Here is a 12,956-nt window from a genome sequence, read left to right as displayed (position 1 = left end):
AGGAGGTCGCGGGTTCGAATTCCGGCCGAGTCATACCAAAGACTTACAAAAATTGTACCAACAGCTGCCTCGCTTGGCGCTCAGCATTACGAGGCTAGTGTTAAGACTGTTCGGCCTGGTGTCAGGATAATGTGACTGGGTGGGACATCATGATACATGCCTGCGGCATGATGCCCCAGTGATAGACATCACTATAAACTGTCACACTGCAGACATCGTAGCGATAAGACTGAAAAATTGTTAAAGCTACGTTAAAAATCTAAATTACACACAACACACACACCAAAATATGTAGCTAAATCAAGGACGAAAACACTAATTGCTAATATTTGTGTCTAGGTGTACCCTGTGGGTGACAGACGTTCGTTCAGAAAAGAATGGTGACGGGTCACATATCCTCGCCTGAATAGGTATGATGCCTACAATATAATACATATTATATTTACTGCTCGATTTTACAAATTGTTCGTAGGAATATATTTGTAAGCATTTTCAACATTTTCCCTTCAGGTATATAATAAAGGTCTCCTTAAACAGAAGCATATGGCACAGATCTCACTATCTAGCCACACACAACATATGTATATGAATATTCAAATGATTCTCAAATGAAGCGTGAAATATGTATTTGATACAAGCTGACACAACTTTTTTTTCAAGAAGTACAAGCATAGAAATGAATAGTATTAAATATCACTTTAGTTCAATAAACACTAAATCACCGACCTGCAATCGAACAATTCAACAAAATTTCCATTCGTGTGTCCCAAATTACTTGTCTCGACGGTTGTTTACTTTTAATCGTGACGTTTTAGCCAAGTAGGAGTGACAATATTTGAGTAGTCATGCAAGCCTTCACCTGCAAGCTTTGTATGTGTCAGATGTAACGTTATCATCAAGATTCAAGGTAAGACTTTGATTTTGTGTGTTCATTTATTATTGCAATTCTGTTTTTCTTATTATTATTCGTGTAATATACTAATAGTTATATCATGACACATTTTTCTGGCCATGGATGTGTAAATGACAATAATGAAGCCAAAACATTCTTCTTTGACATTCAAACCCCATTAAGATGCATACAAAAATTAAAGAGATGAGAATCTTCGTAATTAGTGAATTTTGACCGTTGTTATAATTGATGTATTGCATGGTTTTAGGTTCGTTTCTAATCCCATTTTTATCCCTCTCCACCCGCCACCCCCCTTTCCGTCCCTCCCCCCTCCACCAAATTGTTTTTAATCAGCTTTATAAAAAGCTAACTTGCATAGGGTAGGACATGTTGGAGGTCTGAGACGGAAACTGACATAGCGTTGAACCCATCCGTCTTCAAGCAGTGATGTAGTGATGCTGTATAATTTTTCACACTACTTGAAAAGATCATTTAATTAGAGAGATATTTTTTTATCTCCATCTGAATAAATCTGAATAAAATCATGTGAAAATGTTACTATTCGGAAATAAGTATATAAATAAGCGTGGAAGTAAATCCAGAATTTATATCTCACATCAGTTAACAAAAATTCAACGTTCCAATTGTATGTATCATCAATAGATGTAATATTGGCCGTATGCCAATATTATTGAAAAGACGGGACATGATGGGATTTTCTTAAAGCAGTTTCAGCTGGTTAGGAAGGGGATATGCCCGAGTGGTTCGTAATCAAAGCGTTACCTGTCTACTTTCAGTGCAGACTAACGAGGCGTGTACTGTTATGTATGTTTACGAGACCATGTGATGATGACAGGCTACGTTACATAGAACGTTTCGCAAGCGTCATTAGTATCACGATTCTTAGATAATATTCAACCGTCAATGGGGTCATTTTGTTCACTGAAAATAGATGCATACTTTGTGTTCATTATTCTCCCTCTTTATTTACAATGGTGTCCATAATGTATGTTTTTATGTTTTATGCATAACGACACATGGATGGTTCTTCTAGTTTGGCTGGAGATTAAGTTCTCGCCTACAAAGTGCAAGGACAGTAACCGAAGTTCCCCTATGTGTTTTTATATGTTTACTACGATTGGGGTAATGAATGAGTTTGTGGAAAATCGTTCTTTCTTTTCCATGAAAATAATATATGCGATATATACCCAAAATTGTTTAAAAGAGGTTGTTCATGGGGTTGAAAATCGCGAATCTTAAGATTTCCACGCGTTCTGGGGAGGAGGTTAGTATGAACATCAAATGGATAATCACAGAAGGATCGGCTTTGTTGTGCCGATATCTCTGTTAGTTCTGTTAATCCACTCTTTGTCTCCTTTCCGCATGTACACATGCGAAAAATTATCGAGCTTTACAGTGATAGCTGGTAGCTTCAAAGGTTAAAATGTGTCTTCGACCACCTCTTCAGCCGAAAACTGTTTAGTGCTGCCTTAATGAAATGTATATGTTGTTCAGGATTAATTTTGAGAATCTTAATTTCATATGTGAAATTAATTGGGACTACTTCCTGAATTAAACGTCTCCATGGAGTAAAGTATGATTAAAAAAGCAAAGGCCTCCTGATAATTTACCTCTGCCTACAATGCTTCCACGTATGGATCTTAAAAAATGCAATTTACATTAGTAATGTTAAATGAAAAGAACGCAATAATTTGACCGTTTATCCCTTAGTTGTCTGAGATTCATAGTACATTGTTACCAATGGAAACTTACCTGTTTCAACCGAATCAAAGAGTCATAAGGTGCCAAAGCATTATATTTCATAATACTGGGTGCAAAGTTTAGGTAAATAACCATAGCAAATCGTTATTTATATATAATTATTATGAATTATTTTTACATTCGTAATTTTGAAAGAAGAAAATTTATCTCCAGTAGGCTACTTTGTTGGTCTTTATTGTCGTGTTTCACATTTTTTCCAGATTTTTCTGGTGATATACAGCTGAAGTTTCCCATATGCAGGTAATACAAACTGTACCGATATACACTACTAAGTGGTACTGTACCGATATACACTACTAAGTGGTACTGTACCGATATACACTACTAAGTGGTACTGTACCGACATACACTACTAAGTGGTACTGTACCGATATACACTACTAAGTGGTACTGTACCGATATACACTACTAAGTGGTACTGTATCGATATACACTACTAAGTGGTACTTGATACAGGTCAATAGATATCCTATTTTTCCCAGACAATCAACATCAAGGACAGTATCGCGTAGTAGGGAGAGCGGATTTGACAATCTTTCGAATTCTCCTTAAGGCAGCACAAACAGCTTCGCATAATTGACCATGTGTTTCATTTTGTTATTAACAACACAACTAAAAGGTATCTCCATGTTAAATGCACGTAGTGTCATCAATGCACAATTTCATGTAGATAGTCTAGTGTAAAAACGCAGTTGTGCTAGGAAGGTTCGGAGTTAAGTTTATGCCTACAATGTGCATTGGCCCATTTTCTCCTATTTCTGTTTTGTAATATTTGTTCCAGGGGCCCCAAGTGGCCCAGTCGTCTAAAGCGCTCTCTGTTACGGATCACTGCCGTATCACTTCTGTCTGCGTGGGTTCGAGTCTCCGATTCGGCCAATGTGGGTATGTGAGAAAGCTTGCTGGTAGTTTCTCGTGGGTCGGTATTTCTCTTGCTGGCCGCCATGTATAGCCTATCGTGTGCTGAAAAATGGCGTTAATCCCAACAACAACAACAACATATTTGTTCCATGATGCCCTTAGAGAAAGACTTTTTGTAAATCGTTCCGTTGATGGTCGATATTTTTCTTCATTAACGTAATACATGTGATGCAGTTGTCACCGTCCTATATATGAAATATCTATTTTTTAAAAATTAATAGATGCACTTTGTGGGGTTGAAAATAGAGCGTTTTATAGATTTATGCGTTTTAGCGGGAATGCTTGGTGTAACTACAAAAGGGGTTATCATAGAATTATCAAGTTTGTTGTGCCAGTCTTTTTACTGATTACGTTTTCCATTTTCTGACAAATGTGAAAATATATACATCTTAATGGTGATGAAAAATGTTTTAGAAACGCTTAAACTCATTCTAGACTTTGTGATTTGTTACTAAAATAGTTGCCTTGTGGTAGAGAGTCCGCCACGGATGCAGGAGGTTTCGGGTTCGAACTCTGGCCGATTCATACCAAAGACTTTTAAAAATAGTACTAGCAGCTGCCTCTCTTGGCGCTCAGCCTTAAGAGGCATGATGCCTCGGTGCTAAACATCACTATAAACTGTCACACTGCAGACATCGTAGCGATATGACTGAAACATTATTAAAGCTACGTTAAAATCTAAACCCAACACACACACACACACACACTAAAATATTTCATTGCTATACTCTTTAAACAGGACGTCCTTTTGTTTTATATCCATGAAAAATCTTCGAACACTGTAGTAATTTCGAAGAATGGAACTCTTTTAATTATATATTCTATTTCTAGTTTTCTTGATCTCCTTACCGGGTGAAACCCCTGCAATAGGAAAACAGTCTCTAAACTGGCCGTCATTTTCGTACCAGAATCCACGGTAGTTTTCGTGCATTAAAATGTTTTCGCAGAATGGAATTATTTTTCCGTATATACGAGATCTCTCATACATGCCATTACACTATAAAGTATATTTTTACAATTCGTGTTAAGACATGAGCCTTTGCCATATTTGACAAACGATTGTACAAATTTTTGATGATCGTGCTAGGTGTGCCATTTTCTTTCAGTTATGTTACAAGGATTAGTTTTGTTGTACCAAAAGCGCGTGGATGTAACTAGTATTGTGCAAACTTTTAACTTTGAGAGGTAGTCCAATGTGTACTGATATTTCATTGTGCAACATTTTTCTTTGCCAATAAAACCAACAAAAGGATGACAATATAAAAAGTACATTTCTTAAAGGAAAGCAAAATCTAATTCTTAATTATGTCTTGAATGAATATATTAAATGAATGAAAATATATGCCAAGATCTGGTTAAAATGTACATCGCTATTGTAAAGACATGACCGGTTAATTTTAAACATTCTTTTCTACGTCATGGGCTGTGAGAATCGTCATGATGGACATATTGGGACGTCTCTAAGTCAAATCTGGTTTATCTCCAATACATTGGTCTACTGATATGCTGTTACGCTAAAGTGTTGGGATTGTTCAAAAGGAGACACACGAAGAAGCGGCTTTTAAGGGTACAAATTGTGTTTAAACTACTATCGGAACCAATCGATTTTACTAAGGCAATTGCTTTACTAAGACGGCCTCTTTTAATAGGATGATCGCTTATACTAAGGCAATCACTTTTGCTAAGCCAATCACTTTTACTAAGGCAATCACTTTTACTAAGGCAACCGCTTTTGCTAAGGCAATAACTTATATTAAGGCAAGCGCTTTTGCGAAGGCAATCGCTTTCACCGAGTCAATCACTTTTACTAAAGCAATCGCTTTCACCGAAGGTAAATCACTTTTACTAAGGCAACCGCATTTGCCAAGGCAATCACTTTCACCGAGGCAGTCACTTTTCCTAAGGTAATCGTATTTACTAAATACAAGTTTTACTAGTTTCTTAAGTAAACTTCGCATTTTTACCAAGATGCTAAGAGATACTGCAAAGACATGTAATTTTGACATGAAATAAAACTATATCCATTTTTTCCAAGCTTAACTTTGGGATACTTAAACCGCATCAACTCTATACGGCCAAAACTGTGCCGATATACCGTTAAACCGTATCCATCAATTCATACATCTATCCATCCCCATCCGTCCATCATTCCACACATCCATACTTACAGCCGTACATGCATACATCCATCCCCTGCCATCCATATATACATCCATACATCCATCCATACAGATATATACAGACATACATACATACATACAGACATACATACAGACAAACAGACAGACGACAGACAGACAACACGCGCACACATTATGTTGTTGTTGTGGGGTTTAACGCCATTTTTCAGCACGATAGGCTATACATGGCGACCAGTATTAATGGTGGAGGAAGAACCCGGAAAACCCCGGAAAGAACCACCGACCCACGAGAAGCTGCTGGCAAGCTTTCTCACATGCCCACATTGGCTGAATCTTAGACTCGAACCGCCGCAGACAGAGGTGAGATGGCAGTGATCCGTAACGAAGAGCGCTTTAGACCACTCGGCCACTCGGGGCCCCCGCGCACACATTAAGATGATTTAATTAAGTGTGGATGATGAATTAAAAACTTTTTGTACAAGAGTAAAAAGAAAACAAAAAACTGCAGGTACACCGTTTGTCCTTTATTAAAGTTCTTAAAAGCACCTTATGTTCACTGATACTTCTGTACTGGATTATTATTCACTGAGTATATATGCTCTCTAACTGGCTCCTTCACTTTATAGATACGCCCTTAAATGGCTACTTCGTTGTACAGGTGCACCCTCCCATGGCTTCTCCACTGTACCGTGAACTATAGGATACTTCTTTTGATGGGTTCTCGTGTCTCTACGTTCTTATGATGTCTTGGGCTTGTCCGCCCTTGTGGCAGGAATCTCTAGCTGGCACAATCTCCCGTTTGAAGTCTCCGTTGAGAGCTTGTCCGCCCTTATGGCAGGATTCCCTGGCAACCACAGTCTCCCGTTAGCAGTCTAAACCTAGTCGTAACACTCAGGATTGGATGCGGCTTAATATCGTCGCTATAATTGTCCAGGTTGTAGTTCCTGTCCAAAGAAATTGTACCTATGACTGCCCAATTTTTACCTCGTATATAGTCGCTTTATAGAGATTTTGTTTGGTCAGGTATCATGAAGTGCACGAGCATCTCGACTGGTGAGAACTATTACGCCACAATCATGGTAATATTGTTTATATGAGTTTATCTTTTACAGTCAACTTCGGATAATGCGTTCTTAACACAGTCGACTGCAGATAACATATTCTCAGGTCTTTATTATATTGAAAATCTAATCTTATTTAATGCAGAAATAAAACAAATGAATAAGTGAAAGTCAGTGTGTGACATACATACATACATACATACATCGTGTTTATTGCATTCAGCTGGTCACGTGTGTTTTACATATACTGCACCTTCACTGTAATTAATATGAACTGTATTTACCTGCATAGTAAACATTGACGTACTGAGATTTAACAATAGCTGTCAAGGAGACAAACATGTTTACCGCTCTCTTTTCTTGATGAATAAGGAGCAATTTCTTATATTTTTAGCTAATTTGTTGATTCGAATAAAGCCTGAAATAGAAGACTTCTATGTAGGTAGCTAGGTAAGCATGTCTGTATGTGCACAGGTATTTATCTACATGAATAAGTAATACCTTGTGTATATATGTTTTTCACTACCTACTTTCTTTTTGTGAAGTCCTGCATACTTCTAATATAAAAGAAATAGACAGTTCATTGTTAAATGGATTTTAAGTCATTTCGTGTTGTTTTTTTTTTTGTGCAAGTATTCATAATTTTTGCTTTATATACTTTCTAAACAACGGAACACTGTTTTCCTTGCTCAGAGGCACTGTTTATCCCGTTCCGAAATGTAGCAAGGTAAAGATTAATGTAGTTGTTTTCCTTGTACACCTGTCGATGTAGGCCTGTGTATCGTATTTCCTCCTCAGAACACTGAGATGGGTACGATCACATGCAAAATACCGCATTCATCGAGATAACACGATCACAGAACTTCAGATTAAGTGAATTTACATGTACCCTTCCATAATGCCCTAGCAAATCACTGTCCAGACATGTTGTTTCTAATTATAGGATATGGTATATGTAGTGTCTAATAACTTGGGTGGTCGAATTTCTTTTGGTAGTGGCCGGCCTTATTATCAATCAGATACGTAAGAAGAATGAGTCCACTCGAAATCATATAGTGCACATAAAATACACAATTAATATATATATATATATATATATATATATATATATATATATATATATATATATATATATATATATATATATTCTAATATGCAATCATCATCGAATAAAGACATTGAACATTACTCTCAGATAGAAATTGCTAATATTGAAATAGGTTTTCAATTAACTTGTCTGTAATTTCAATCCTGATGTACTTGAATGTATGGAGAAGTAAATGGCGTCATAATAATAATCATGACGCGCTTACTTAAGGACAACTTCTACCACTTTACAACAACAAAATAAAGAAGCAGTGCCATTCAATTACCCCCTTCATTAGGGGCCCCGAGTGGCCGAGTGGTGTAAAGCGCTCTCCGTTACGGATCACTGCCATCTCACCTCTGTCTGCGTAGGTTCGAGTCTCAGATTCGGCCAATGTAGGTATGTGAGAAAGCTTGCCAGTAGCTTCTCGAGGGTCGGTGGTTCTTTCCGTGGATTTCTCGGGTTCTTCCTCCACCATTAATACTGGCCGCCATGTATAGCCTATCGTGTGCTGAAAAATGGCGTTAAACCCTACAACAACAACAACAACAACCCCCTTCATTACGCAAATGGGACACAGAATATATAATAATCATAGATAATATGACACATGCAAGGCACGGGAGAAATGAGCGAGGCTAGAGCCCTATTTGTAAAGGCTGGTGTCCACAGACTAGGTCAGGCGTGTCTAACCTGCGACCCGTAGCCTATATGTGACCTAGACCTTTTTATCGTGCGACCCGCGGTCATATAGGCAGTTCTTTTGAAAATATGCATTTTAATTAACATGCATAATTGATGACAAGGAATTGTTTTCGCTCGTTGAGAATGCGACTTTAAGTATTTTGTCTGTTTTGGACCCAGGAAAAAAAAAAAGATTACATGCCACTTGACTAGGATGTTGGCCTTAAAGTGCAGAACTACACGGGAACAAAAGCAATGTCAGTTGCAAGTTCTAAGGTTATCGTTGTTACGCTTATTTTGCAATCATTTATTAGATGACAAAGCAGATAATGGCCGAAGAGCGTTATATAAGCAATGCATTTTGGTTTCTAACAGCTTATACCACAATAAACGTTTGATTTCGAACTATTCATTTTTAACAAAACTTCAGGCGAGAAACAGTTTAACCAAGAGTTAGTTTTTCACTTAACTTTAAGCTAGTATCAAGAATTAAAGTGCGGTCATTCATTATCCTGAAAATAGCTTTGCTTTATTCCAAAGGAAAAATGACCGATTTCCTCCAATATGAAGAATTCCCTAGCATGTATTTTAAAAGTAAAAGGCTGGCGGCAATTAATGGTCTAAATGGTAATCGAATTTTGTGGATTTTTTAGTTTTCATTTTCCACGCTAATAATGCAGTACTCCCACCATAGCCGCTCATACGCAAAGTTTATATAACATTCAAAAGCAACAAATGCAGATAGTTGTCAAATAACACGAACTTCAGAACCAGTTTCGATTTCATAGATCAACGAAATGGTTTCAGCATACGTAATAAAATGCATATTTAGTTGACTGCTCAGGTGGCTTAAATGGTTAGAAAGTACGCCTCGGATGCGAGAGTCACGGGTTCGAATCCCGTCCGAGTCATACCAAAGACATACAAATGTTACTAGCAGCTGAAATACCATACATTAAGAGGTTAGAATTAGGAATTGTTGGCCTCATTGTAGGATAATGAGACTGGGTGGGAAATCATGCTACATGTCTGTTGCATGATGCCCTAGTGCTCGAGATCGTTATAAACAGTCACACTGCCGACATCGTTGTTGTTGTTGATGTTATAGGGATTAACGCCATTTTTCAGCACAAAATCGGCTATGCATGGCGGCCAGTATTAATAGTGGAGGGAGAACTCGGGAAAACCCGGAAAGAACCACCAACCCACGAGAAGCCACCGGCAAGCTTTTTCGCATAACCACACTGGCCGAGCCCGGGACTCGATCTCACGCAGACAGAGGTGAGATTGCAAGGATCCCCAACGGTGAGCGCTTTACATCACTCGATTGCGGACCTCGTAGTGATAAGGCTAAATAAAAATTAAAGTTGCGTTAAAAATACAACACACACACTTATATACACACACAAACACATGCATATTTACTTGGCACGTGTAATATAAAACTGAAATATATTAGCCTTGGCCTTTCTGTGTACATAACACGATGATAGTATTCTCAGCGTTCAAGTAGTGATACCTGTCCAGGTAGACGGCCCGCTCCGATGGCCTAGTGGTTAGAGCCTCAGGTGCGGGAGATTGCGGGTTCAAACCCATGCCGAGTCAAAGACTTATAAAAATGGTACTAACAACTGTCTCGCTAGGTGCTCAGCATTAAGAGGTTAATGTTAGAACTGGTCAACCTGGTGTTAGGATAGCATGACTGGGTGGGACATGCTACATGTCTGAGGCAAAATGCCCCAATGCTAGACAGCAATATGAACTGCCACAATGTAGACATCGCAGCGATATAACTGAAAGGTTGCTAAAGCTACGTTAAAAATCCTAATTACTCACTCCAGGTAAACGAGGACATATTAAGTACAGTATATTCGAGATCAATATCTGGTTTTCACAGCGTATTCTTGTTTTTGCCATGTACTACATTCTCGCTTAAGTCTTGTCTACATACATGAGGAGACACACACAAAAGAGTAGAACGTGTGGCCCATTTTATATCTTGATTGTTGCTTTTCAGGGGTAATTTAATAATACCAGAGTATTTAAACAAAATTTTTATATTAAGTAAACTATAACTAGAATGATTTTGACCATTTTCACTGTTAATGTTCGTTGCACGAGTATATGTAGAAATATTATGAGTAGTATGAAAGTAGGACGTATGGATTTTGTATGCCCCGTTTGGTCCCTGAAACCCATCCCTGTTTATACACCCCCATGACATAGATTGCCAATAAGTGACCGTTGCATGCTTATCACTTTTAATTTGCACACACGTGACCCAGTCAAGAGGGGCATTGATATAGTCTATGACGGATATCAGTGTCCCAAAAAGGATTTAAAAAAGGGACAAAACCAAGTCTTTGATTCTACTTGAGTGAATGTGGTGTTAATGTGTTACCGCTCCTTTGATGGGTTTATATGTGGCTGTTATGAATGAAAGATTATGGATTTTTTTTAACTTTTGTTTCATCATGTCTTATTTTTCCTATAAGATGTAACATCATCAAAAATATATCAAAGTTCAGCATCGGTAGAGTTTCTTGCTCGATGGTATAAAGGCTATTAAAATATAAGCTGTATATCTTTGTGAGTGTTATTAGATGACTTGACCTCAGAGTAATATTTGAAAACATTCCATATATGATATTATTTGGCTGAGCTTATTCCATATCGTTATTGGACTTCATTTGCGTAAACAGAACAACGCAGGCCCTTTAAATCCCTAATAGTTTCTGGAAAAAGGTCTACCTGTGTTTTTGGCATTTATATATCTTCTTTTGTTTGGTTTTTTTTTAAAAAAAAGACAACAGATTACTCTACTTTGATGCTTTCTGAAACACGTGCAGTCACTTATTTGTGCTCGTAATTGTCTATATGATTTTCCATTTTTGCCAGCATAGTCTCAAACTCAGCCGCATTGACTGTTTTATCTTCAGTAGCATATAGTTTACTGATTGTATTTAGACTGCTTTTATAAATGCTAACATTTCGGAATACACTCGTACTCGTGAATGCAGTCGCATCGAAATTAATTTACTATCACCGCCAGAGACACCAGTTGCGATTGATATAGCTCCAACAACAATCCCAATTGGTGCACCTACGATGATTGTTTACGACACGATTCCAATCGCACCTAGGCCAACAGTCGTTGCTTCGTAAGGAACACAAATAACATTTACGACCAAACCTCAGCGTTTGTATTTGATGATCAGCACTGATCTTTCGGTAATTTCATCTCACAAATTTTGTTCCGCTTCGGTTATTTTTTCACTTTGGTAAGAATGAGGGTCCATAATAATTATTCTATTAATAACGCAATCGCCTATTTGCATTGTGTGACAGATAGACCTTGACCGATTTGATCATAACGTACATGCGCAATACGCACCCGCGTCTAAAACGTGTTTTCGGTTCTTGCGCTGCATCTGCTCTGCGACGTAACATGTTATTTCATAAAACAACTCATCTCCTTGGATGGGTGAGTTGATTGCTATTAATTTATAGTAACTCGGCATAAGTCTTAGTGCAATTGGTATTTTAAATAATAAGGCCCAAACCATTTGTTTAATTGACTAACTCTTGGGCATCATTACAGCTGAAGCAGGTCTCACTAGAATTATTAAAATTTCAGACTCTGTCGGAAAATTATTATACCTCATTTATTCCGACTCTACTCCTTTATGCACTTTATTCTGTAAATTCTTTATCTTTCTTCGTTCTCAGATCTGCCCAATTTTGTTTCATTCCATTTCAAAGGTCACTCCCATGTTAAGCAATGTATAGGTGTAGTTTGGAAATATTTCTCAAAATGCACATAGAATTGTTGTGCCTCCTTGATAAATCTGTAAAATAATGCATTCAAACGATACAGCAAGTTTCAGTTTTTCTGCTAGACTTCTTGTATCCCAGTCATTTAGTAATTTAATAGCTACAATAAACTCGTTCCTAATACTTTGAAAGTCAATCGACTAAGTATAATTAAACATTTGAATGTAACCGACCACGCCATTTCTTTAATATAAAATATTCACAGCTGTATGTTTCTTAATCAGTGTGTAGAAAAAAATCAATACGTAGCCTCTGTGTTGTATAGTTATGATCAGTAATGTGTGGGTAGCTGATGAATCTGAAGTGTGTATTTATGCTTACCTGTATAAATACACTCCGCTGGATTTGTTTCTACATTCACTCAGGTAGTATCAAAGACTTTGTTTTTGCCATTTTGGGAAACCCGTTGGGGAAACTAACATCTGTCGTAGGCTCTACCACTTATGACTGGGTCAAGTGTGCATAAAAATAAAAGTGATAGTCATGTAAATGTCACATAAGGGCTAGCTATGTCATGGGAGGGTAGATACAAGGGCTCGTGTAAAGGACACATAAAG

At 37.6% G+C, this 12,956-nt stretch overlaps 1 protein-coding gene across 2 annotated transcripts in view; it reads left to right on the top strand.

Moving 5' to 3' along the window:
• Positions 1-827: 827 nt before the first annotated feature.
• LOC149775967 (solute carrier family 28 member 3-like) overlaps positions 828-12,956 on the top strand; it is an 89,799-nt gene continuing 77,670 nt past the window's right edge. The window contains exons 1-2 of one of the 2 annotated variants that reach the window (XM_089940944.1): positions 891-907; positions 2,875-2,914. The gene's annotated coding sequence lies outside the window, so the exon portion shown is untranslated. Of the gene's footprint in view, positions 908-2,874; positions 2,915-12,956 lie in introns of both variants that reach the window. The other variant, XM_089940943.1, reaches the window with a different exon arrangement.

The sequence above is a fragment of the Sinohyriopsis cumingii genome, chromosome 18 (genome assembly GCF_028554795.1).
Source record: "Sinohyriopsis cumingii isolate HCF-2022 chromosome 18, ASM2855479v2, whole genome shotgun sequence".
Taxonomy (NCBI): Eukaryota; Metazoa; Mollusca; class Bivalvia; order Unionida; family Unionidae; genus Sinohyriopsis; species Sinohyriopsis cumingii.
This window is presented reverse-complemented; position numbering and strand designations above follow the sequence as displayed.